Source organism: Xenia sp. Carnegie-2017, unplaced genomic scaffold, assembly GCF_021976095.1.
Source record: "Xenia sp. Carnegie-2017 unplaced genomic scaffold, XeniaSp_v1 HiC_scaffold_57, whole genome shotgun sequence".
In the NCBI taxonomy this organism is placed as follows: Eukaryota; Metazoa; Cnidaria; class Anthozoa; order Malacalcyonacea; family Xeniidae; genus Xenia; species Xenia sp. Carnegie-2017.
The window spans coordinates 46,977-70,405 of record NW_025813523.1 but is presented as its reverse complement, the minus strand read 5'-3'; the positions used below and the strand labels follow the sequence as shown (position 1 = coordinate 70,405).

The following is a 23,429-nucleotide window of genomic DNA, read 5'->3' as shown; positions in this document are numbered from 1 at the left end:
TAGTATTCATTGTGATTAAAATAAAGCGGCTATGTTTTACCATGTAGTTTCCGATTTTAACATAGAGCATTTGATTGAAATGAGGTAATATCTTCATAAATAGATTTACTTTATTTTATTTCTTGAGATATTCTTTATTCAAGAAACAACTGCGACATTTACTAAAATTGACCATAAATTTTGTATCTACAAACATATTTCGATGTCAACATTTTTAATAAATAAAATGAGTAGATGTATACGTGATCTGATTAAAGTGAACAGGAAGCAATCACCATATTAGATTTAAAGAAATTCAAAGTTTACTCTGCAAATTTGTATATACAGTTGTATTGTGAGAAGAGAACTCTAAGGAATGCTATTGACGATGTATGTACAAGTGCCAAGAGACTCCAGTCAATAGTTAGTTTTCTTCACAGGTAAAAAATGTGAACAACGTTTAGCTCAATAAATATATATAAAGACTTATTATTTGCTCTCAAATTATTAGGGTATGATGCAAGGAAAAAGGTTTGTCTTTGATACATTGCAAAGCCCTTTTTCCTCTAAGTCTTTTCGTTGAGTCGCAGTGTCAAGAAGAAAGTTACCCTTCTTTGAATATGTATTTTTAAATAATGATTAGATAATGCATGAAAACTTTCAAAGTTCCACTTGAAAAATGAAGACCATAGAGATAAACAAGCAATAAAGAGACGATAATTTATGGCTACTTCTAATGTCAATTTATAGATGTCTATATCAATTTTAACCCATGTTTGCACAGCACTACGGACATCCTTTCATCCATCAAATCTCATGTCGCACCTTTAAGCAACATCACTTCAGACAGTTGACGCTGAAAAAGATCAAGAGAAAACAACATAGCTGTTATGATAGACGAGTATCCATTCGATGCCTATATATTTATGTATCGAAAAATCAACAGTTCGATTGAATTTGAAGTGTTGCAAATGGAGGAGGGTTTGCTTCAGTTTTCAAAGGTAACTTTATTACAGATATTGTACAGAGATTTTCATTATTATCATATGAAAAACATTTTGACTTTTATTTAATTTACATTCTACACTCTCGTCAGAGATAAATTTGAATCAGAAAAACCAAAAATCGGGACATTCCCCGTTCATCTAGTTAAAACAATTGAAATTTGTATGTATTAAACAAATAGCAAAAACGAGTGTAAAAAGTAGTAGAACAAATGATGTTTTACATTTTGTAAGGTTTCAAATGCTCATTACTAAAACAAACATTCAAAATCCATTAAAGAAAAAATTTTAACTAAATATGTCCAAAGATACTTTAAATATTTTCCAAAATAACCAACTAAGCATTAATAACATCATTTGTCATTTCGCTTAGTCTGTAGTAGAGAAAATACATTTAAAATAATAAACGATGAAATTTGATTACATATGTAAACACTTTGAAAAATTACCCATGTGATATTTCTTACAGCAAAATATGTAATAACTTTCACATCATATAGATTGACAGCAACTGGTTCTTCAAAGAAACCATCAATAAATACAGTAAATAACTCCTTTTTGCTCCATGAGCTGACAACATTGAACGTAAGCCACGATAAAGATAATATGTGTTACTTTCAGGCAACAGAATTTTGTGCAATTTTTCTTACTTTAAAGGTGTTTTTAATTTCAATTGGCAGGATTATCCTTACAACTTTAAGAACATATTTGTCAGTTCTAATATTTCTAACATTAGTTGCAATAACAATGATATCTTTATTTCTAAGAAATTTTCCATACTAGAATATTACTCAAGGATTTAATGTACAATCTGAATGTCAAAATTACTGACACAATCATGTAGTTCAATTAGTAAGAAATCAAATCCTACATGATGAACGAAAGATACTATCAAAATACACTTCCATAGTATTTGATTTATCCAAAACATTCTTCTTCGTTTCTCTTTCTTTACAAGACATTAATATTGTTCACAAATAAAAATGTAGCCAGTGAAGGCTCATCCCAGTTTGAATGTCTGTCTGTGTGTGATGTTTTCTCTGTATTTCACGTTTAATGACAATTCTAGATTTCCCTTTTATTCATAAAATATAAACAACAAAGACTTTTATACAAATTTCGACACATGCTCTTAGTTAAATGTTTCATCAGAAAAGAGTAAAAAATAATGTCTCCAATTCTGGCATGTTTCACATTGAACTGTTGACGTGTTTCAATGAAGTGTTGTTGTGCTAGATAAGTTCTTCAGAACATTTCAAGACAATTTCATACTTGTTGAAAGTAAAACAACTTCAGAAAATGCAATATACGGTCGACTATACTGATGTTCGAAACTTGAATAAATAGAAAAAACAGGGAAAACGACAACTCAGATGACAAACATGATCGAGAATTAGTCGTTTGAAAGCCTTAATTACAGAAAAATTCGTGATAAGAAAGTCATATTAAAAATAACCAATTGTGAGTCCTATTTGTTGGAATAATGATCGATATTCCTTTTGTTGGAAGGAATGATCGATTTCTTTGGTTTCTTAGTATTTCTATGTTTTGATCTTGGAGCAGTAAAAAATCGTCATAATCCACTTATGTATGGAAGCGAGAACACAGTCTTTGATAAGTTCTTCCAAGTTTTTTTCTGTTGGAATATTGTCCTCAATGCTCATCAGAGCAAATAGGCTGAGTTTACTGTGATTCGTTGTCATACGTGGTCTCTTCTTCATCAGCTTAAATCGACCCAACAAATAAACTAAATGCTTTTTGATCGTCTTTAAAGCAACTATGTTTATTTTTCCTTTGAATAATGTGAAGGCTGTTGTTTGTGGAGGCTTTTAGACAGCTTCCTAGTCTTGCCCTTTGGTCAATCTATCCCTGCTTCTAAAAGGAACTAATTTGGGATCAAGTGATGTTATAGTAGGTGACATGAAATTAGGTAATTCACTTGAGAAACGTTTAAATGAATTACCTCAGATATATATTATAGAGTATACAAGTTATTGCAACATGCAGGCAAAATGTTGCTAAATCTTCAAATGCGATGATGTTTTACAAACCTTCGTACCTTACCGTAATAGTTAAACAACCTTTTGAATAAAATCGAAAAGCATTGAGTAGAGAATATATTGAGTGAGACATTCGTTAATTATCTTGTTTTTATTTAGATATTTTTGAATTATTTCGCATGTAATAAATCATTTGACAATGTTACAGAACACTGCATTTGTTATAACATTGAGGGATGTTACAACACAATGCACGAATCAAACGATAACCTTTCCGCGAGTGTTATAATCTTCAAAGAGCTCTTCACTTAATATACATGTTCAATCATAAACAGTCATGGATATAAATGTTTTTAGCAGATCTATTACAATCTGAAAGCACGATCTCAATAATCACTTGCTATGATATTGTCGTTGCACTTTAATAGACATGTCAGGCTTACGGACAGTGAAAGAACGTGAACCTGGCAGTGGTAGGTGCTTGCAATTGTTTGTTACCATCAAACAAATAAATCCTTCTTCAGTTTATTTTTAGGTACAAGGGATGAAGATCAAGAAGAAGATACAGGAGTACGTTGTAATTTTTCCTGTCCTAATCTTAACATGTTCTTAGATTTTTCGTTTAGACGAAGAGGAGGCTGATGAAAAGAAGAGGATGCTGACGGAGCTACGAGGAAGTTGCTTACGGAGCTACGAGAAGGATGCTACGAGAGACGTGGAGCATGGTGATGGAGACGTATTTACACATGCTGATGATGCTACGAGAAGGAGGCTGATGGCCCTACGAGGAGAATGCTGACGGAGAGACGTGGAGCATGGTGATGGAGAACAAGATAAAAAACAAGATGAGGTATAAATATTTTTTATTTGTTTCACTGACTTGTTGCTTAGTGACTTCAATCCTTTTTCAGGTTCATGTGTTTGTTTTTATTCTGTTGCTAATTTTTTCTTTGGCTATCTTTTAGATAGATGTTAATCAAAGCATTAATTTCGACGTTTGCTTTCGATTTTTCATTTCTAGCATACGATTTTTAAGAAATCTTGGATTTTCAAAGAGCAAATATACTCTGTTGAATTCGAGACTTCCCTCGCTCTCTGACTTAGAAAACGAATTATGTGGTAAAGTATTTCAAAGTAGTCTCCTGTCACCTATTTTGGAATAATGTTGTACAAATTTCTATTAAGTGATGATTTTATAATAATAATGTTGGTTTGAAAAGCATATATGCCGTGATGAATAAAAACATCCATAGGTAGTTTTGAAACGACTGTCAGCTTAAAATATGCATATGTATTTAAATAAACATGGTCACCATGCCAGCAAGTGTAAGCGTTTGATAAATGTTTTTCGAAACACGCTTTTCAATGGAATATGGAAATTTGTCATCATAACGTGCACAAAATCGCTGTTTTGTAATAATAGAGAGGCAATTTTAACAAATATTTAATGATGTTTGGGGCTGTTTTCATTCAAACGTAGCTATAATTTGTTTGCTTTTGACGTCATATAGGCCATGTTGGGAGATGAGAGTGTCGAAGCTCAGCAGAACATAAAATTAGCAGAAATTCTTTTCACTGTTTGGAATTTCACCCCAACACGGCGACTGATGAAAACACTTGAGAGGACCAAATCATTAAGGTGAAAAATGATTTTTGCATCAGCTGGCAATTTATTTTGTACTTTTCACAGCATTTTTAATTCACAAAAATTTACATAAAACGTACAAAATGACATACTTCGCAACAAGTACAAAACATGTGAAAATTGATCATCAAATTTACTGGCATTTCCCCAGTACAGTAGCGGAATCTTCTTTTATGTTAGAGATTATTTTACACCTGAATGTTTTCTACTCTCAAGTCCTTAGAGCTAAAATAAAAATTTACATCTTTACTATAATAAATGACAAAGGTAAGAATAAATTTAAGAGAAAAGAAACTTCTCAAACGACTTCAAGTAATATGTATGTTTTAGCAAGTAAAAATGTTAGTACAATAAATTATAAAAACTGTGACATTTGATGGGTTTCTTGTTTCATGGAAAGACTCTTTCTTTCTTATTTATGAAAATCAACATGAATATCGCAGTTTTACCCTCTTTGGTTGTTAAACCTAAAGTCATGGGCGAGCAGGAACAATGTGTTACGCTGTCTTGCAACGCATATTGTTATCAAACTATCTTTTTCTCATTTTCTGGCACATTTATCAAATGGGGAATGAAATATAGATTGAATGACAGTTTCTTTTGACTTATTAAAAACAACATTGCAGTGAGTATGTGGTCAAGTCATACTTAACATGTCTAATTGTCTATCGTATTCTTTAAAATCGACATGATATTGTTTACATAGAAGTATGTCATGTTACTCATGTTTTATCCATATATCTGGATCTGGCGAAGTCAAATTGGCAGTCGATACAGGTGAATTGAATCAAGCTAAAGTGTGCATGTAGCTTGTATTTATATCAACTGCTATTTTTCCAACAAAATGATATGCAATGCAAGTCATTATAAGGTTAAAGAAACAAACTGTAAAGAGTAAAATAAAACCATTTTTTTCAATAAATCGTGCAGAAGAACACGATGAATTTTTTCTAACGATAATTATTTGAAAACCAACCAATCTCTCTCTTTATCTTTCTCTTTGTCCCCCATCCTATTAGGATTGCTAAAATAAGTCATTTGCTACTACTAAGTTCTGTTTACTCCATACTCTTGAGTAAAACCACTAACAGTTATTTTTAAACATCATCTCAAAAACATCTGAAACTTCTTAATTACCCCTTAATTATCCTTTTAAATAACGTTAATAATCAAAAATTGCATCCTATGTTGTAGGCATAAACATATTTCTAGGGTTTATCGCTCTTGCAGTATTTTTAACTAAAGCATATAAAAAACTACATGATAATTCAAACAAAACATTATTACAACGTAGTTTAAAAGTTCCTGTTTTTAAGAGCTCAATACGAGAATTAATTGTAAAATTTTGGACCTTATGAACTTTTGCTTTAGTCTGACGACATTAAAAGGATTAACTATTGCAGAAGGAATTATATAATCTGATTTTCATATAAGAAATAATAACCATTGCAAGACACTTGAAGTCCCCTTTGGCTTTTCTAAAAAAGATTTTGTTGTTCATAAAGAATATGTTCAGAGCTAATTCATTTCTGTTTTGCGTGGATGTGAATAAATATTCAATGTAGAAAAAAACCGAAAAATGGACCAAAGGCCGCCAGAATAAAAGCCTGGAAGGTTGGAAGGCGGTAACCACAGATTTTCAAACCTGGTGCTGTTTTGACGTATTTACACATGCGTCTTTTGGCGTGCATATGGAAGAAGATGTAATCGTTCTTTTCTTGCTCTTCTAAATTACAGTCCTCGACAACTTGATATGCTTGGTTTAAGCGGTTTTGAAGGCGAACCATCAAACCAATAGGAAGCAAGTAAAACAACAATGATTCAAGTGTCTTCATGATGGTTTTAACAAGAAATGTATTTTTTCTGCAAATTTCTGTATCATCTCATTCGGATTGTCATCTGACGTAGAATTCAACATAACTCGCAAAAAGAACCATTAATATACACCATCTAAATCCACCACTAATCCACCCACTAATCCACCCACTAATCCAATTAGATGCTTTAAACGTCTCCAAGCTAAAAGCGCGTGTAAATAAATATCCTTGTTCTGATGAAGGCTCAGTGCAACGAGTCGAAAGCTCAATAAAAATCACTTGAAATCATGAGAAACTTTTATCTGTTATGTATTCAATACATGAATGGTTATTGGTTTTGGAGGTATTCATAAAGTGATTGCTTTAAAATTGGATGTTGAAAAGTTGAATGTAGAGATTGAAACTCTTATCCACAAGATTAAAGAGCAAGACATCATAAAAGATATAGAAAAGAAAATTCTGCATGAGGGAATGTAAAAATTTCCTTTGGAACGCCACAAATGTGCCATAAAAACATCTTTTGTTAAATACCACTCAAAATTAATGCCAGTCAATATCTTTGGCAAAATGTGACAGTCATACCAGTTCTTAAATGGAGTTTCATTTAATACATCAGGTAAAATCAAAATTTTTGCAGAAATTAATGGGCTATTAAGATTGTTCACAACTTTTTCGCACTTCATCGTCCCACAATACACGAGTGCAGATATTTTTTTTTCTCGTTGAAAATGTTGTATGTCACTGATAAACGAGGTAGAAACGTTTTTGTTAAAAATCCAAGAGGTTGTATGGCTATGATTTGCAAACACATTATTCTGATCGTCATCTACAATCCTGTTCTTAGTTTTAGCTTTAACAAGATTCTAAAAAACTACTAAGAACGATATTGTCAGTAGAACAAAATATAAAACCGTTTTAACTGTATATTCAAAAAATAGCCAACGTCCATTTAAAATTGATGTAAAATAATTTAGAATATTAAATACCTTATTCATCTTCTAATGACTTGAAAAAATGTTATACCACTACATATAACAATCAAAGCAGCAGGCATTTGCCATGTGAGAAAACGATTAAAGTATTTTATACTTAAATTAAATGTGAGTAAACACCTACCAAGGTTCAATATAGCATGATCCATGGGCGTGACAGAATAAAGTAAAAATATAGATGCCAGGTTGCTCAAACTGTCCAATGTCATGGATTTTACTCCAATAAAAAAAAATTCTAAAATTTTGGAATTCGCCAGAGAACATTGTTAGTTTAAGTTTAAAAGAGTGATGAGAATGCTAACATTGTTAAAGTGCATTGAAGAATGTGGTAGAAATATAAAATATGCCAGTTTTCGGCTTATTTAACTACGATGGTAAAAATGTTTCTATAGAGAGACATTCCTAGTTTAAGTTTAAAAGAGTGATGAGAAAGCTAACAGTGTTAAAGTGTTTTGAAGAATGTGGTAGAAATATAATTATGGCAGTTTTCGACTCATACAACCATGGTCGTACAACATTTTAATAGATCGACATTGTTAGTTTAAGACTAAAAGAAAATAACAATTCTAACAGTATTAGACTGATTTATGCTTGAGCCAGTGTCAATTGTCATTCGGACATATAGTCCGTTGAGCGATATTGACGTTTCAGGACGTTTAGGCTTGTTGTTGTTACAAACCGCATAACAGTATTCCGATTTATTGTCGCTGCTGCTATCTTTCTCCTCATCAGCCTTTACCGGTCGTATGTCTTGGCGTGGTTTAGCGGGTGTTTTGATTTTCTGCAAGTTTTGGCTGCGACATTGGCTTGCAAAATGATTTAACTTCCCGCATTTGGCGCATGTTTTGTTCTTCGCTGGGAAAGGTTTGTCTAAATGGGGGTAGTTACCTCCACAGTAAAAGCATATCTTCTGTGGTTTATCGGCTTGGGAGTTTTTATTTGTAGGTTTTTTTAGTGTATGTTTTTAAAAAGTGGCTGTCCAAATGCTCTTCGATGTCCGCCGCTTGTACGTTACCTGTTTCTTCACGCCTTGCTTCAAGCAACATTTCTTTTAAGGTATATTTAGGATCTCTTAATGCTTGTTTTCGTACACGACTGGATCGTCCACCAATAACAATTTGAACCATTATCTCAAAATCTACATCAGCAAATTCACAGTTTTTAGATTATGAGCGCAGTCTTGTATGAAATTGGTCGATTGTTTCGGACTCTACTTGCTTTGCTTGTCGAAATTTGTAAACTTCATATAACCGATTTTTCTGTGGTTCAGAATACTCCGTAAGAAGTATTTTCGCCTTAGCAAGATCATCATCTTCTCCTGGGTCTGGAAATTATCGAAATATCTCTCGAATTCGGGGTCCTGCTTGATAAAGAAGTAAAGCCCGTTGCCGAGTTCTATTTGTTATATTACTGGCTGTTAAAAATGTTTTAAAATCTGCCAACCACGTGCGCCATCTATTTGCAATGTTTCCTCCGATTTTTTCATCCGGATTGAAATGTGGCATGGGAGATAAAAATGTTGCCATGTTTGCGTTGATATTTTATTCCTCGTCGCCAATGTAATGTTTAGAATTTATCGTCTTCCTTTAGTATCTATCTATTGTGCTCTCTAATATCTGTCTGTCAACAACATTTCTCATTCCTATACATATACATGTCATTGTCACTTTTAAGGGGCGTGTCTACAACACTACAACACTCTAAACTTAAATGAAAACTATCTTTTTTTACAACCTGAGAATCATGCAAATAAATGTTGAAATAATCATATAAAATTTTATTCGTTTGTTTATCTACATTAAAATAATGATATCTGCAACAAAAATTTTCATTAAATAATATTTTTTTATGTTGCATATAAACTTTCGGTAGCCAATAAGTCGAAATTAAACAAAGATGTTCGGTATTTTCATTCTCCCAACAACGTATTATCCCTACTGTACCATATAGAAATTCAATAAAATCTACATTTTTGTAGACAGTTTTGAATTTTTCATCATTTGAAAAAGATTCAAAATAAAGCGAATATTTTAAATCTTCTACAGTTGGTTTAATTTTAAGCACTTTCATTAGCGACATGGTTCTTTTCAAGTTTAGTAAATTACTGCATAAAAAATGCAAGGGATATAACAATTGGTGTCCAGGATATTCCTTCAATAAAATGGTAAATACTTGAATAGATAAAAAATCCATATTGTTGAACTATAAAAAAATTTATAATAACCGTTAATTCTTTCGAGGATATGTAATGGGTAAAATGCACAAAAAACGATATCAAATATAACCAATTTCTTTGTCACTATGTTATTTGCAAAGAAATACTAATTAAAAACAATAAAAAAATGAAAAAACCATTTAAAAATGAAACAATTGATTTTTAATAGCATATATATTTATATACATTGTATAGTTAGAGTTAATATCAACTTTGGGTATACATTGATTATAATAAAAATTACAAGTATGTCCGCCAAAATGTCCTACACGACAAAAAGTATATCCATTATGATCTATAACAGCACATGACTTTTGATATAATGTCTTTCCATTATTCAATTTCAAAAAAAATTACTAATAAAAAAAAGTATCATTAATTTTGTTAACTCGCTTCATAGCTTTTTTGTCAGATATTAATTTTCCTTTCTGACCTTTCTTTTTATTAAAATCAATTATATCGTTGTCATATTCTTCTTCTTCAATATCATTGTTATATTCTTCTTCTTTAATATTATCATCTTTTTTTAAATGCATATAAACTTTATCCAACAATCCGGTGGTGTTTAATAAAGTACAATCCATATTTCCTTTTTGCAATATTTTTAATAGAAATTTGTCTTTAATTCGAAAATAATCCTTTCTTTGTATCTTTCCACGAATAAAATGAAAAAAATCAGCTTCAATATAATCCAGTATTAATTTTGCTAAGGCTAACTTGAACCTTACACAATAATTGCACTTTTGACAGTTCTGAAATTTACTTTCGCAGAGTTCTTTAAATAAGCTCATAACACTTTTTTTTCGAAATAAACCATAATTTTTCCTAGCATAAAAATCTATTGTACTTTTTTAAAAGCCGTACCCTGATTCTTTGGATTATGCAAATAAAAATATTTAAAACTTTATCAAGATCTTTAATATCATAAAAGTTCTTTTCATATTGTCTAACTTTTATAATAAATTGTTTTTTCACCCACATTAAAAATTTTGTGGGTAATTGATATACGTCTTTACAATAACATTTTATAATAAAAACCCAGTATGATATTTCATCAGTATGATGCAAATACTCTTTCAAATGATCCATTAATCGTTTTCTATACCGTGTGATCATCTATAATTTTTTCCATAAATAATATCATACTTCGTAAGTAAAAGCAAATAATATTAAATTGTTACCTTTATTTCAAACAACGTATAGTCCTTCCAATACACAGACTTTAGCGTAGCTAGAGAAGCGTTAATGCAATTGTGATATTAAGAAATTGGTTCGTAAATAAAACCAAATAGTATTAAATTCTTACCTTTATTTCAAACAACGTAAAGTCTTTGCAACAGTATTGGGAAGAGTCTCCAATAAACAGACTTTAGCGTAGCTAGAGAAAAGAAATTAGTTCGTGAATAAAAGGAAATGATATTAAACTCTTACCCGTACAAGTTTTTCCTCAACAAATAGCGAATAGTCAACGATTTCCATTAAGATTCCAACCGATTTTCAACAAGATAACTTCAACAGAGCTTGAGAAACTTCAATGTAGTTGTGATATTTACGCGTTCTTAAATACTCTCGTTACAACAAAATACCCTTCGTTTCCGTTTCGCCTTCAACGTTCATATCTACATCTCAAAACACTGTGTCTTTGTTTGCTAGTTGCCCTTCGAGAACACAAACAAACCCATTTACTGTCATCGTATCAATTAAATATCAATTAAACATCTGTGACTGGTACAATCGGACACTGACTTCAACAGAATCGAAAATGAACGTTTTGTGTTTAAGCAAGATACAAAAACTGATTTCACCTCTTTAATGTATTTAATAATCAAAGCGATTTGTGTTATGACAAAAATCGCAAGTTTTAATACATAAAATCACGCTTAAATTCAAAACAGAATTGTAAACTCGAGAGAATACTAATAGTATCTCAAACAAAATCCGTTTGCTGTCATCATATCTATTAAGCAATTATCTTCAATAATTGTAACTAGTACAATCTTTCACTGACTTCAACAAAATCGAAAATATGCTTTTTGCATTAAATAAAGATGCAAAAAAATTTTTTCACCGCTTTAATGTATTTAATAAACAAAATGATTTGTCTTACAATAAAAATCGCATGTTTAATACATAGAATCACACCTAAATTCAAAACAGAATACTAATAATATCTCAAAAAAGCCCGTTTGCTGTCATCACATTTATTAAAAAATTATCTTCCATTGGCGTCATCACATTTATTAAACCATTATCTTCAACAAAATCGAAATATAAGATTTGTATTAAAATTTAGTAAAATTCTAACATTTTCTGTACAACTTTATCAGATTTTCGCGTTCTTTTTGTAATTCTTTGATTGCTTTGATTTCAACGTTACACACCCGAAAATATTGATGAACTTTAACTTGATCGTAATTTTGTTCTTTTAATTCAGAGTGCGCCATCTCTAATATGTCTTCTATAAATTCCTTGAGGGTGTCGATGCGATGTTACATTTATATATCTTATCATCTATTATTATATTGTACCAATCCCCGTTTGGCGTCAAAGTCATTATCCTACACGAGTTACAAAACACATTTTAACCTTCAATTACCAACAATCGATGCAGGTTGTGTTGTGACAAAAAAAAACGCAAGTTTTAATATATAAAGAAACAATTTTTTTACAAATAAATTCAAAACAGAATTATGTAAATTTTAGACAACACTAATAATAACTGAAACAAAATCCATTTGCTGTCATCACATCTATTAAGCAATTATCTTATGGGTGATAATGGATTCGGATACTGCTAGCTTCAACAAAATCAAAAATATAAGTTTTATTATACAATCTAAATGCAAATTTTTTTTTTCAACACATTAATGTATTGAATACTCCATGAGGTTTATGTTATGACAAAAATCGCAAGTTTTAACATATGTGAAATAAGTAAACGCAACAACAGTATGTTTGTGAGGTACGGTGGCCCACAAGCGACATGCAACTTCCATAAGTCTGTTGCTGCAAATTAAGTCTGTTGCTGCAAGTTAAGTCTGTTGCTGCAAATTAAGTCTGTTGCTGCAAATTAAGGCGGTTGCTGCAAATTAAGGCGGTTGCTGCAAATTAAGGCGGTTACTGCAAGTTAAGTCTGTTGCTGCAAATTAAGTCGGTTGCTGCAAGTTAAGTCTGTTGCTGCAAATTAAGTCTGCGGCTGCGATTTGCAACTGTCGTATGCTGCTGAATAAATAATAAAAATGGCTGCTGAAGATAACGAAAACGCTTTAAGGACTTTAATAGAAACTTATTTTTATTCAGGTTATAAATACAACGAAATAGTCTTACTTCTAGACAAGCATCATGCCGTTAAAATGTGTTGTAGAACTTTAAAAAGAAAACTCAGAGAATATGGTTTCAAAAAACGAAAAAATGATGATTGTATTGATGACGATAGGCTAAAAGAAATTATTCGTCAGCTAATAAATGATGCTGGAAGCTTGTAAGGATATCGAACAATCTGGCATGCCCTGCGTCGTCGATTTCACGTACACGTTTCACGTAAAAAAGTGGCAATAATAATGAAGGAAATTGATCCACAAGGTGTCCAGCAAAAGAAAACTCACTGTCTCCAACGACGAGTATATCGATCATACGGTCCAAACTTTTGCTGGCACATGGACGGTAGGAAAACTTGAAATTTATTAAAGTACAAAAGATGGCTACGTTGATTTATTTGGTTTGCCTATTTTGATTGGTTATAAAACATAACATAATGTTTTATTTCATATTAATCACACCATTGCTAATTGTTACAGGCTATGACAAATTAAAGCCCTATGGATTCCCTATTCATGGGGCTATAGATGGTTACAGCCGACGAATAATTTGGCTTGAAGTGGTAAAATCCAACAACGACCCAAAAGTGCCTGCAAATCTTTTTCTTAAAAATGTAAAAGAAAACCTCGGATGTCCACTTCTATTATGGAGTGACTGTGGCACAGAGAATGGATTGGCGGCTTCAATGCAATGTTATTTTAGAGATAATGGGACAGATGACTTGGCAGGAGAGAATGCTCATCGCTATGGTTCTTCTCACGCAAACCAGAGGATAGAAAATTGGTGGTCGTACTTTCGTCGTAGTCGAAGCAACTGGTGGATTAATTTTTTTAAAGGTCTAGTTCACGATAGGGTTGTTCTTCTTGGAAACTTACTTCACATGGAGTGCCTCTGGTTTTGTTTCCAATCTGTGCTACAAAATGAACTCAATGATATAACTGATCACTGGAACACTCACTATATCCAACGTTCGCGATATGATACTATACCTGGCGTGCCAAATCTTCTTTACTTTTTAATAGAATTAACTGGTGGAGCTGACTACATTGTCCAAGTGCCAACAGACAAAATTAACAAAATGGAGGAAGAATGTGAGATGGAAGAAGGACTAAATGACTACAAAGAGTATTTCGAACATGTAATGGAAATAAAAGGACTACGTCTTCCAAATAATGCAACTGAAGCATTAGCACTATTTCAATGCTTAGTAGAAGCTGCTAATGATAAGGATTAAATGTTAACGGGAAAATCGACAAAAAAAAACATGAGTTTCACGTCATGGACAAACCAGGCACGACGTTTGACTTTTGCTGTAAATGTTGTTTATGTTAAATGTTTGTGTACGTACGCTTCTAATAACACATTAGAGTGTAAGCGAATAACCATAACATCAAAAAAACGATTTCGCAATGATCAAGTCGATTAAAGTATTAGTTTCAATTGTCAGGTCTGCTTTTCAGATAAGTCCAAAATCACACGAATCCCCAATGGCAGAAACCATTAATTCTTCCATTTCACATTCCGAAGCTATATGAACAGGTAACTTTACCAGCAAGTCACATGTTGACGTAGATGGTCTACATTTGCAGCAATCTTTGCAATCATTGATGAAAGCAACATTGAATCTATTGGGAAAACCTAACGGCGGTACTTCCTTGGACCCACTGCACCATTGCAGGAAATCTGTCATAGTTATATTTTGCAAACCTGAAATGCATTAACATTATTACCTCAGCGGCAAAAACATAGCTTATAACACACGCTGTAGATGTTGAAATAAAATTGCACCGCACATATAACAGTGCAACTTCATTTGTTAATGAGCTGATTGTTGTGTTGCAGAGTTTTGGTAATGAAAGCGTAGATCGATGCACTCCGAATTTGGTAAATTTTTGTCTTCAAAACATCGAAATGGATCTATAACATCACCATTAAACTTATTTTGTTATCCTTTAAGCTTAGCAACTTCTGCACGGATGAAACATGCTGTAGAATATCTTATTTTTACTCTAGAATACAATTTATATGTGCACTATACATATTGTGTTCCTGCACTGTTTATGTAAGCCTTATTGTATAGAATTAATGTGCTTATATTAGTATCCTTACCATCTTCAAACTTTTGTATTACATCATTGAAGAATTTAAAGGTATCCACTTCCTTCATCTTCAAAGCTTGAGAGCTACTATATTGAGGTTGCAGATGGTCAAGAAACTCATCAGCAGTAAACTTGAAAATATCACTCGGCACAAACACTGCCTTCCATACATGTGGCTGTTTTCTTATCGCGTCAAAAGATTACAGTTAGACAAGCCTTCTTGAAGTTGTTGCAGCTGGGCTACGCTGTTAGAGATTTGATCTTTTATACAAATAGATCTAGTGAAAAGAACAAATCAAAAGCAATTAATGCATGTGAGCAGAGGCAAATAAAAGGGTTATTTTCCTCTAAGTGAGCAGCACACACTAAGCTAGCAACCCATTTATGCAAGAGTGGAGAGTAAACAATTTTGCAAAAATTCGTCATTTTAACTCCTGATGTAGTTATGACTATCATGCTATGATTATGTAGCAGGAGTGTTTGCCAGCAGCCACTCCCAGGGGTGTGTGAGAATGAAGGTTACTTTGATTTTTTACACGATGCCAATTGAAAGTATATTGATACATTAATACTAAGATGAAGTACTTTTAAAAGCAATTTTAGATAAAAAATATTAGCAGAATAAAAAACACATACTGCACTATGTCTTTGGATGATTTGATGCTTTCTTTTTGAGGCACACCGGTGTATCCAACATTCTGCAAAACATCTAATATCTCATCTGCCAATATGGTTTCATGAAGTACATCATCTGTTATACAGGATGATAACTAAAATACAAAAAAGAGCAATTTCACTTTTTCTAATACAGAACATAAAACTAAACTTTATGCAATAAAAATAAACATAAGAATGAAAAAGATCAATAAGGTTAGGTCATCTTCTAAAATACTTCATACCTTAATAGCTGCTGATTTAAATGCCTCATTTTGACAATTTTCTGCAGACAAATCTTGCTTTGCAATATATTGGAATATACTTTCATTTAAGAAATTTGGAGCTGGACCACCCTGTATGACAGACATAACCATAGCCTCACCAAGTAGTCGGAAGTCATTACCCATCAGTGCCATTGTGGAATAATTGGGAAATCCACGAGACATTAACTTCCTTTTTCCTGCTTCTAACAATTCTACAAAAGCAACATTAATGAACATAAATAATTTTAAACACCACTTTTTTTTCAGTGATTGTGGAGGTTAAATATGAAAAAACATCAAGTTTACCTGTGAAGAACTCTCTTTTTGGTCCTCCATCATCAATGGCACATTGCCAATAAACAAAACCTTTAAGTTGTCATCAGGTTTGATCTTTGTAAGACGTGCTTGTTTAAAGTCGATCCATAGAAACTTTCTTCGAACATTTATTCTGACTCTGTCTTGCTTCAAAATATTATTATTCAAAAGTTTTATAGACTCTTTCAACACAGATTTTATCTCCTCTGGACTTTTGTGTGCTTGTTTTTCTGATAATAATGATAGCTCAAAAACATCTTTTACAGAGCTCTCAATATTGCTAAGTACTTTGTCTTTCTTATGAGAAGTGTCATCAAGTAACCAGCTATTACATATGTCAGCATGTTCAGCAATATCTTTCACTGAAAATGGCAAGAAGCATATTGGACACTGTATAGCTGAACTAGTAACTGCTGATGCCAATCCATCATCTGCTTCCGCATGCAAGTTTATGTCAGGTTTAGAAAAGACATCAAATGAAGGAGTAGATGCCAATCCATCGTCTATTTGTGCAGGAAAAGTTAAGCCTTGTTTGGATGATTCATCAAATGTAGGATTATTCATTATTGCAGATGTATTGGTAGAATGATTAAAAGAATCCTTTGATAAGTCAATAAAACAAGTTTCTTTATTGTTGTCAAATGATGTATTGATGAAACATGAAGTGCTACTGTTTCCATACCTACAAGCCCCTTCATTCAAAAAAGAATCGTCAGAGTCAGTGTCTGATGTAAAGTCTTCTGCCTTAGGCAAAGAATCAAAAAGAACATCTTTTCTTGTCGCCATGAACATTGTTATCCTTGAGTAGGATTTTCCTGAAGCCTTTTTGTACTGACTCAAGACAAATGGTTCCGAAGTTCCAGGAATATAAACAACTTCAGAACCATCAGGTAAAGGAGTGCATACTCACAATCTTTGACAAATGACCGCTCAAAAGCCCTAAACTTTTCAATTGCTGCATTTAAAATTACTGATGATGAAGCACTGGCTGAGATTTTAAGCGCTAAACGGCCACGAGCTGGCTTGAATTTCTTTGTCTTTCCATCATATTTCATTAAACCTATTTGTATCACATGTTTCTCATCCACACTCTTCTTTGATTTTGATAAAAATGAAGATCTACTCTAGCACTTTCGCTTTTTGTATTCCGTAAATGTCAATACCTTTTTCTCGCCCGAATGAGCTTTGTTTAATTCTTGTGGCAGGGTAGACGTAGTAAGGTGTGCACTGAGTCCTCTGACACTGTTACTGGAAATCGAAATCCCATCACTGTTACCACTATTCTTCACCTTTTGTTGCTCCTTTCTGTAATGGCAGCAAAATTTTGCCCCTTCGGGATTCACACCTCCACAAATGTGACAGTACATTAACAAGTATAACAACTAATATTAAAACGCTTTTGCATATTGATATTCTTTACTTATTCAATGATTCAACTTTAACTTAGTTATGGTAATACTTCATGATATATTTGCTAAAGTACATTTATTTTGCAGCAACAGACTTAACTTGCAGCAACCGACTTAATTTGTAGCAACAGACTTAACTTGCAGCAACCGACTTAATTTGCAGCAACAGACTTAATTTGCAGCAACAGACTTAATTTGCAGCAACCGACTTAATTTGCAGCAACAGACTTAACTTGCAGCAACCGACTTAATTTGCAGCAACATACTTATGTAAGTTGCATGTCCCTTGTGGGCCACCGTAGTGAGGTCACAAGGTAGTATTTGCGCAAAATTTGATCTATAAAATTCAAGCATTTATTTCATTTACTACACTTGCAACCATACACTTATTGCGAAGACAGTGAGAAAAAAATCGGTGAAAGCAAACAAAGAAAAGATAGGAAAATGCCAAAAAGAATGAGTATTACGATACAAAAGACCGCAAGAAAAAAATAAACAACGGAATAGAAAATATATTAAAATATAAAGTCATATTTGGAAAGAAGTTTGCGATGAGATGATAGACTTTATTGAAAAATTATCAATTAAATTTGAAAAAGTCGTCAAATCAACACAAAGACAATTAGAACACGATATAAAATTAAATGAAGTAAATAAAAAACAAAAAGAAGAAGAAGAAAGAAGAAAAAAGGAAAATGTAATAAGAAAGTCTAAAGATTATTTAGAATGTATTTTTTTAGATGTTGGCATATCCGAAAATGAAAAACAACTGCATATTAATCGTTTGAAAAAAATTTTTGATGAGTTATATTAAATTTTATATGAACTATATTTCATCACTTTGAAGTTCTTCAAATAAAATTAAATGAACTAAATCAAAAACAAAAAGAAGAACTTCTAATTCACTCTTGTGCTAATATTAACTTTACTTGGGTATTTTCTTTTATTTTTTCATGATCAGTTAACGAATTGTTTAAACAATCGCATTCATCTTGTAAACCTGCAACATCTTTTAAATATTCAATATGGTCTGCTTCCTTTTGCTCTTTCTTTTTTTTCAATTCATCTTTTAAAGCTTGAATTTCTTTTGAATATTCGTTAATTTTTGCTTCATTTTGCGTTAGCTTCTCTTTCGTTTCTTCTAATTCACTCTGCAAGTCAAGTATTTTTTCTCTAAATTTGCAAATTTTTTTATAATTTTCGCTAAGTTCGATGTTTACATCATCATCATCATCAGCTATATAATAAAATTTTCTTTTGAGCCAATGCAATGTGTTTGGACTTTCATCTTCAGATGTATTTGGAGTTGAAATTTGCGATGTGTTTGCGTTTGATCCTTGTGATTCCAATTTATAAAACAAACTTAACAAATATATGACACGTTAGTTCTTCAATGCATACAATTTCAAGCAACAGGTCTTTTATATACGCGCAATAAATGATTTTTTTGCAAAAAAACAAATTTCTTACAAATTTTATTTTAAAAAAACCAAGAAAATTTAAGCAATGCAAATATGAAGCGTTCGAAGTTATCATACATATAATGACCATATATAGTAATAAAAACATGTAGTAATTCTTCATTGACGTCAAAAAATGCTAAGCATCTCAATAAGTAACTTCTAGACACTCAGTAATGTCAATCAACTTTAAAAGTCGAGGTTATATTCTAAATTTAAGTAAAAAATAGTATCAGATTGTACCAAGTACAACCAAGGGTATGTGGTAAGTTCAACCAAGGGTAATCATACCATAAATAGATTAAATGAAAGGAAATACATTTTTTTTATATCAAATTCGACTAGTATATAAGAGCTTATTCGTTAAAAAATTTCTTTATTATAAAGAAAAAATGGCATCAAACGTGTCATATGAAGATTTTTTACTTTATTTGAAAGATAAAAGAAAGAAAAATCGTTTCGTTATGTTTATAAAAAGAAATAAAGAAAAAAAATTAAAAGCAAAAAAAAATCAAGAAGAAAATCAATTTCAAGAAGAAAATCAATTTCAAGAGGATAATGAATATGCTTCTCTACAAACACCCATACCGAATTGGATAAATACTGAGACAAATAACGAGACAAGTTCTGAGACAAGTTGTATCGAAAATCAAAATTGCGCATCATCATCACCAGATTCTTCACAACCCATGGATGAAGATACAGCAGAAAAGAATGATGGTAAAAGTCATTTGAATACTTATCACGATAATATTTAAAAATCATCTCCTTTACCCATAATTAATAATGTATATTCAACAAAAAATTCTCCTACTAAAAAAAATACAACTCTTATGAATATCATGTCTCCAATCTCAACTACAAGTATTATGTCACCAACCACGATGTCTTTCTTAAATTACAATATCACCACACCGCGTACTATTTTAAGAGAACTTGAAGACGTTGAATTTATACAATTTATACTGTGAATCAAAATCAAGGAAATACACTCCTCCTCCTGAACAAATGAAACAAGATCAAGTATTTGCTCATCCCAATCTAGTATTTACGAGTCCTCCTCATAATATTAATGAATGGTTAGGAAAAAAAACAATTAATGGATGCTACTGAAAGTATAAAAAAAAGAGAGGACGTCCGACCAAAAAAAAAACTTGAAGAATACAACAACGAAATCGTTAAAAATCCTGAATACTCTTGTAATATATTATCTTTTAACACTGGACGAAATTGTGTTAGTAGACAATTTTATTCTCTTATAAAAGGAAATATCATATTTAAAAATGAGGAAGAAGCAAAGTTTTTAATTGATCTATTTGAGAGAAAAAAAAATTACTTGATCAATTAAAAGAACTCAACCAAGAAATTAATTTAAACAACACAATGGAGTATTTTTTAGAAAAATGTCTTAAAATTCGTTTATTTACATCATTTTGTAAATACTTTATCTAATACTTCATATAATACTTCATATAATACTTCATATAATAAAAAAATCATGTTTTTTTTGTTTTTATTGAGGGTAGTATCAGGTTGTACTAGACACGGGTCTTAAAGATGCTCGCTTAATTGATGGGATAGTTGTTGGTGTTAATAAATCAGCTCTACATATCGGGCAATTAGAAAATGCTTTTAATAATAATTGTGTCAAACAATCATAATGCATTTTGTGACCAAATTTTAACATCCCGATTCCAGTTAATGTATCCTCCAAACATATCATACATTGAACATGTTCGTTCTTGCATATATGATATTGACTTTTTCCTTTTTCCTTTCGAAACACAATCCACAAGCATCACAATGAAATGATCTATGTAATTTAATTCTACAAACACCACATTTTACACGATGATAAGGATCTTTCGAATAATCATCGTAAACCTTACATTAGTCACAAAAATAGTCAGCCAACTTTTTCTTACACTTGATACAATACTGTTGAAACCCTTGCTCAAATCCACAATAATTACACATTATCCAGGAAATATCTTTTGGAGTGACTTTTTCATTGCAAAAATGATCTTTATTATGACAATAATGACATGGGTAAAATCTTTCACAACATTTAAAATAAAAAGAGCAGTTGTTTTTTGGATTGTATACAATTTGTAAACATACATTGATACTTCTGTACACTAGACATTTTTCCATCAATCTGTTTTTACATGGAAGGGGTAAGTTATATATATAAACACACACACACATCTTCAACCTATTCAGCTACATAAAAAATTATTTTTTCAACATTGCTGTTCATAAGTTTTTTCATTTGTTCAATATGTTGGTGATTATCATCATTTTCATCCAAATATTTTTTTAATACTTTAATAAATGCGTTAATAAGAGATTTTTGTTCCAAGACAAATTTACTTTCATATACATCATAAATCATTCTTAAATTATCTTCTTGACATTCATCAATAATTTAAAAAAGTCCACACTGCTTGTTCCAACTCAAAATGACATCTGAAGACAGAATTTCCTCTTTATCGGCCAAGTTTATAAACAGATTGATGGTGTGGCTATGGGCAGCCCCCTAGGCCCACTATTTGCGAACATATTTATGGCCTTCAATGAAAATTCATGGCTTCACAACTGTCCCTCCACCTTCAAACCCCTTCTTTACCAACGTTACGTTGATGATTGCTTTCTACTCTTCCGATCATTGGATCACATACCTCTTTTCCTTACCTATCTCAACCACCAACATCCTAACATCTCCTTTACATCTGAACTGGAAAAGACAACACGCTCCCTTTCTTGACGTAAAATAACTCGCTCAAACGGCAAGTTTTCCACCTCCGTGTATCGTAAACCCACTTTCACTGGTCTCTTCACCAATTTCCATAGTTTCATTCCCATTCAATACAAACGCTCCTTGATCTCCTCTTTACTTCACAGAATTTTCAACCTCTGTTCCAGCTATGAGCACTTTCATACCGAACTAGAAGTCGTTAGAAAATTGTTCACCTTAAACAACTTCCCTTCATACATATTTGACAATCATGTTCACCGCTTCCTCAACAATACATTTGAACCCAAAGATCTTATTCACACTGCTCCTAAGAAAATCATGTACTTCTGTCTCCCTTTCACTGGCCTACACTGTCTTCAGATTCGCACTCAAATCACTCGACTCTGCAATGCTGCCTTTCCTCATATCAACGTTCGCTTTGTTTTTCGTTCTTCCAGGCGTCTCTCCTCTTTCTTTCCTTTTAAGGATAGGGTTCCCAAGCTCCTGAGATCTGGTGTTGTATACTCATTTAAGTGTCGATGCTGCTCTGCATCGTATGTGGGTCAAACCACGCGTCATTTACACACCAGAATATCAGAACACTTGGGAATCTCTCCCTTAACAGGGAAGCCTTCCTTATGTCCACCACCATCTGCAGTTCTTTCTCATATAAGAAATACATCTCACCTTGCCGATTTTAATGATTTCTCAATTCTCTCTTCCTCCTCCGACAATTATGACCTTATGATTCATGAAAGCCTTCTTATATCCAAACTTAAACCCTCCCTTAACACCCAAGGCAACTCAATCCCCCTTCACCTTTTTTAATATACCGCCATCCTCACTTATTCCATCATCTAAACTTCCTACTCCTCTCACATGTAATTTAACACCCCATACTATATGCTTGTATTTAAAACCCCGTGTATATATATTAATTCAATTAATCTGAAGATGTCTTAAGTTAAAGACGAAACGTAATTAATAAATCCTTCTCTATTTGATTATTGTGATGGCTTTCTTAAAAGTATTATGTTGGGCTATTATGTTCATATTGAAAATTCGCTTTCCGCCTGGCAAATCTCTGGCCACGAACTTTTATTTATTATGAATAGGTAATTTTTGAATTTCAAACATCAGTCGCGTGACGGATTTGACATACTCTAGATCCGCCTCTGCTAAAAATATCGATAAAAGGCTTTTGTAATGAACTTCCTGCAGTATTTTTCAATTTTCTTGGTGTTTTGGCTATGAGAAGATCAATTCTTAGTGATTGAGATTATCTTATCAAATTTGTAGTGGTTTATGCCACTTTTTATCGGTAGAATGAAAAGCAACCATATTATTAATTGTAAACACATTGATAAGAAATGAATATATTTTTTATTCCAAGCAAAACATTCAAAGCGATTAAGTCATTTACAGCTGACCTGCACCTATAATTTGGCACTCATATAATAGATCAGAAGTATATGTTTTCTTAACAATCAGAAAAAGATACCCAATAGAAAGTTTCTAC

General features: G+C 32.1%; 2 long non-coding RNA genes across 2 annotated transcripts; one reads left to right on the top strand and one right to left on the bottom strand.

Annotated features, from left to right (window-relative positions):
- Positions 1–3,196: 3,196 nt before the first annotated feature.
- Positions 3,197–4,698, top strand: LOC124456614. The gene is made up of 3 exons (XR_006952354.1): positions 3,197–3,833; positions 4,005–4,102; positions 4,495–4,698. It is a non-coding gene; the product is annotated as an uncharacterized LOC124456614 (long non-coding RNA).
- A 5,093-nt stretch (positions 4,699–9,791) lies between these two features.
- Positions 9,792–11,279, bottom strand: LOC124456611. Its single transcript, XR_006952351.1, has 3 exons — positions 10,959–11,279; positions 10,834–10,883; positions 9,792–10,768 (listed from the first exon to the last, which is right to left on the bottom strand). It is a non-coding gene; the product is annotated as an uncharacterized LOC124456611 (long non-coding RNA).
- Positions 11,280–23,429: the final 12,150 nt, after the last annotated feature.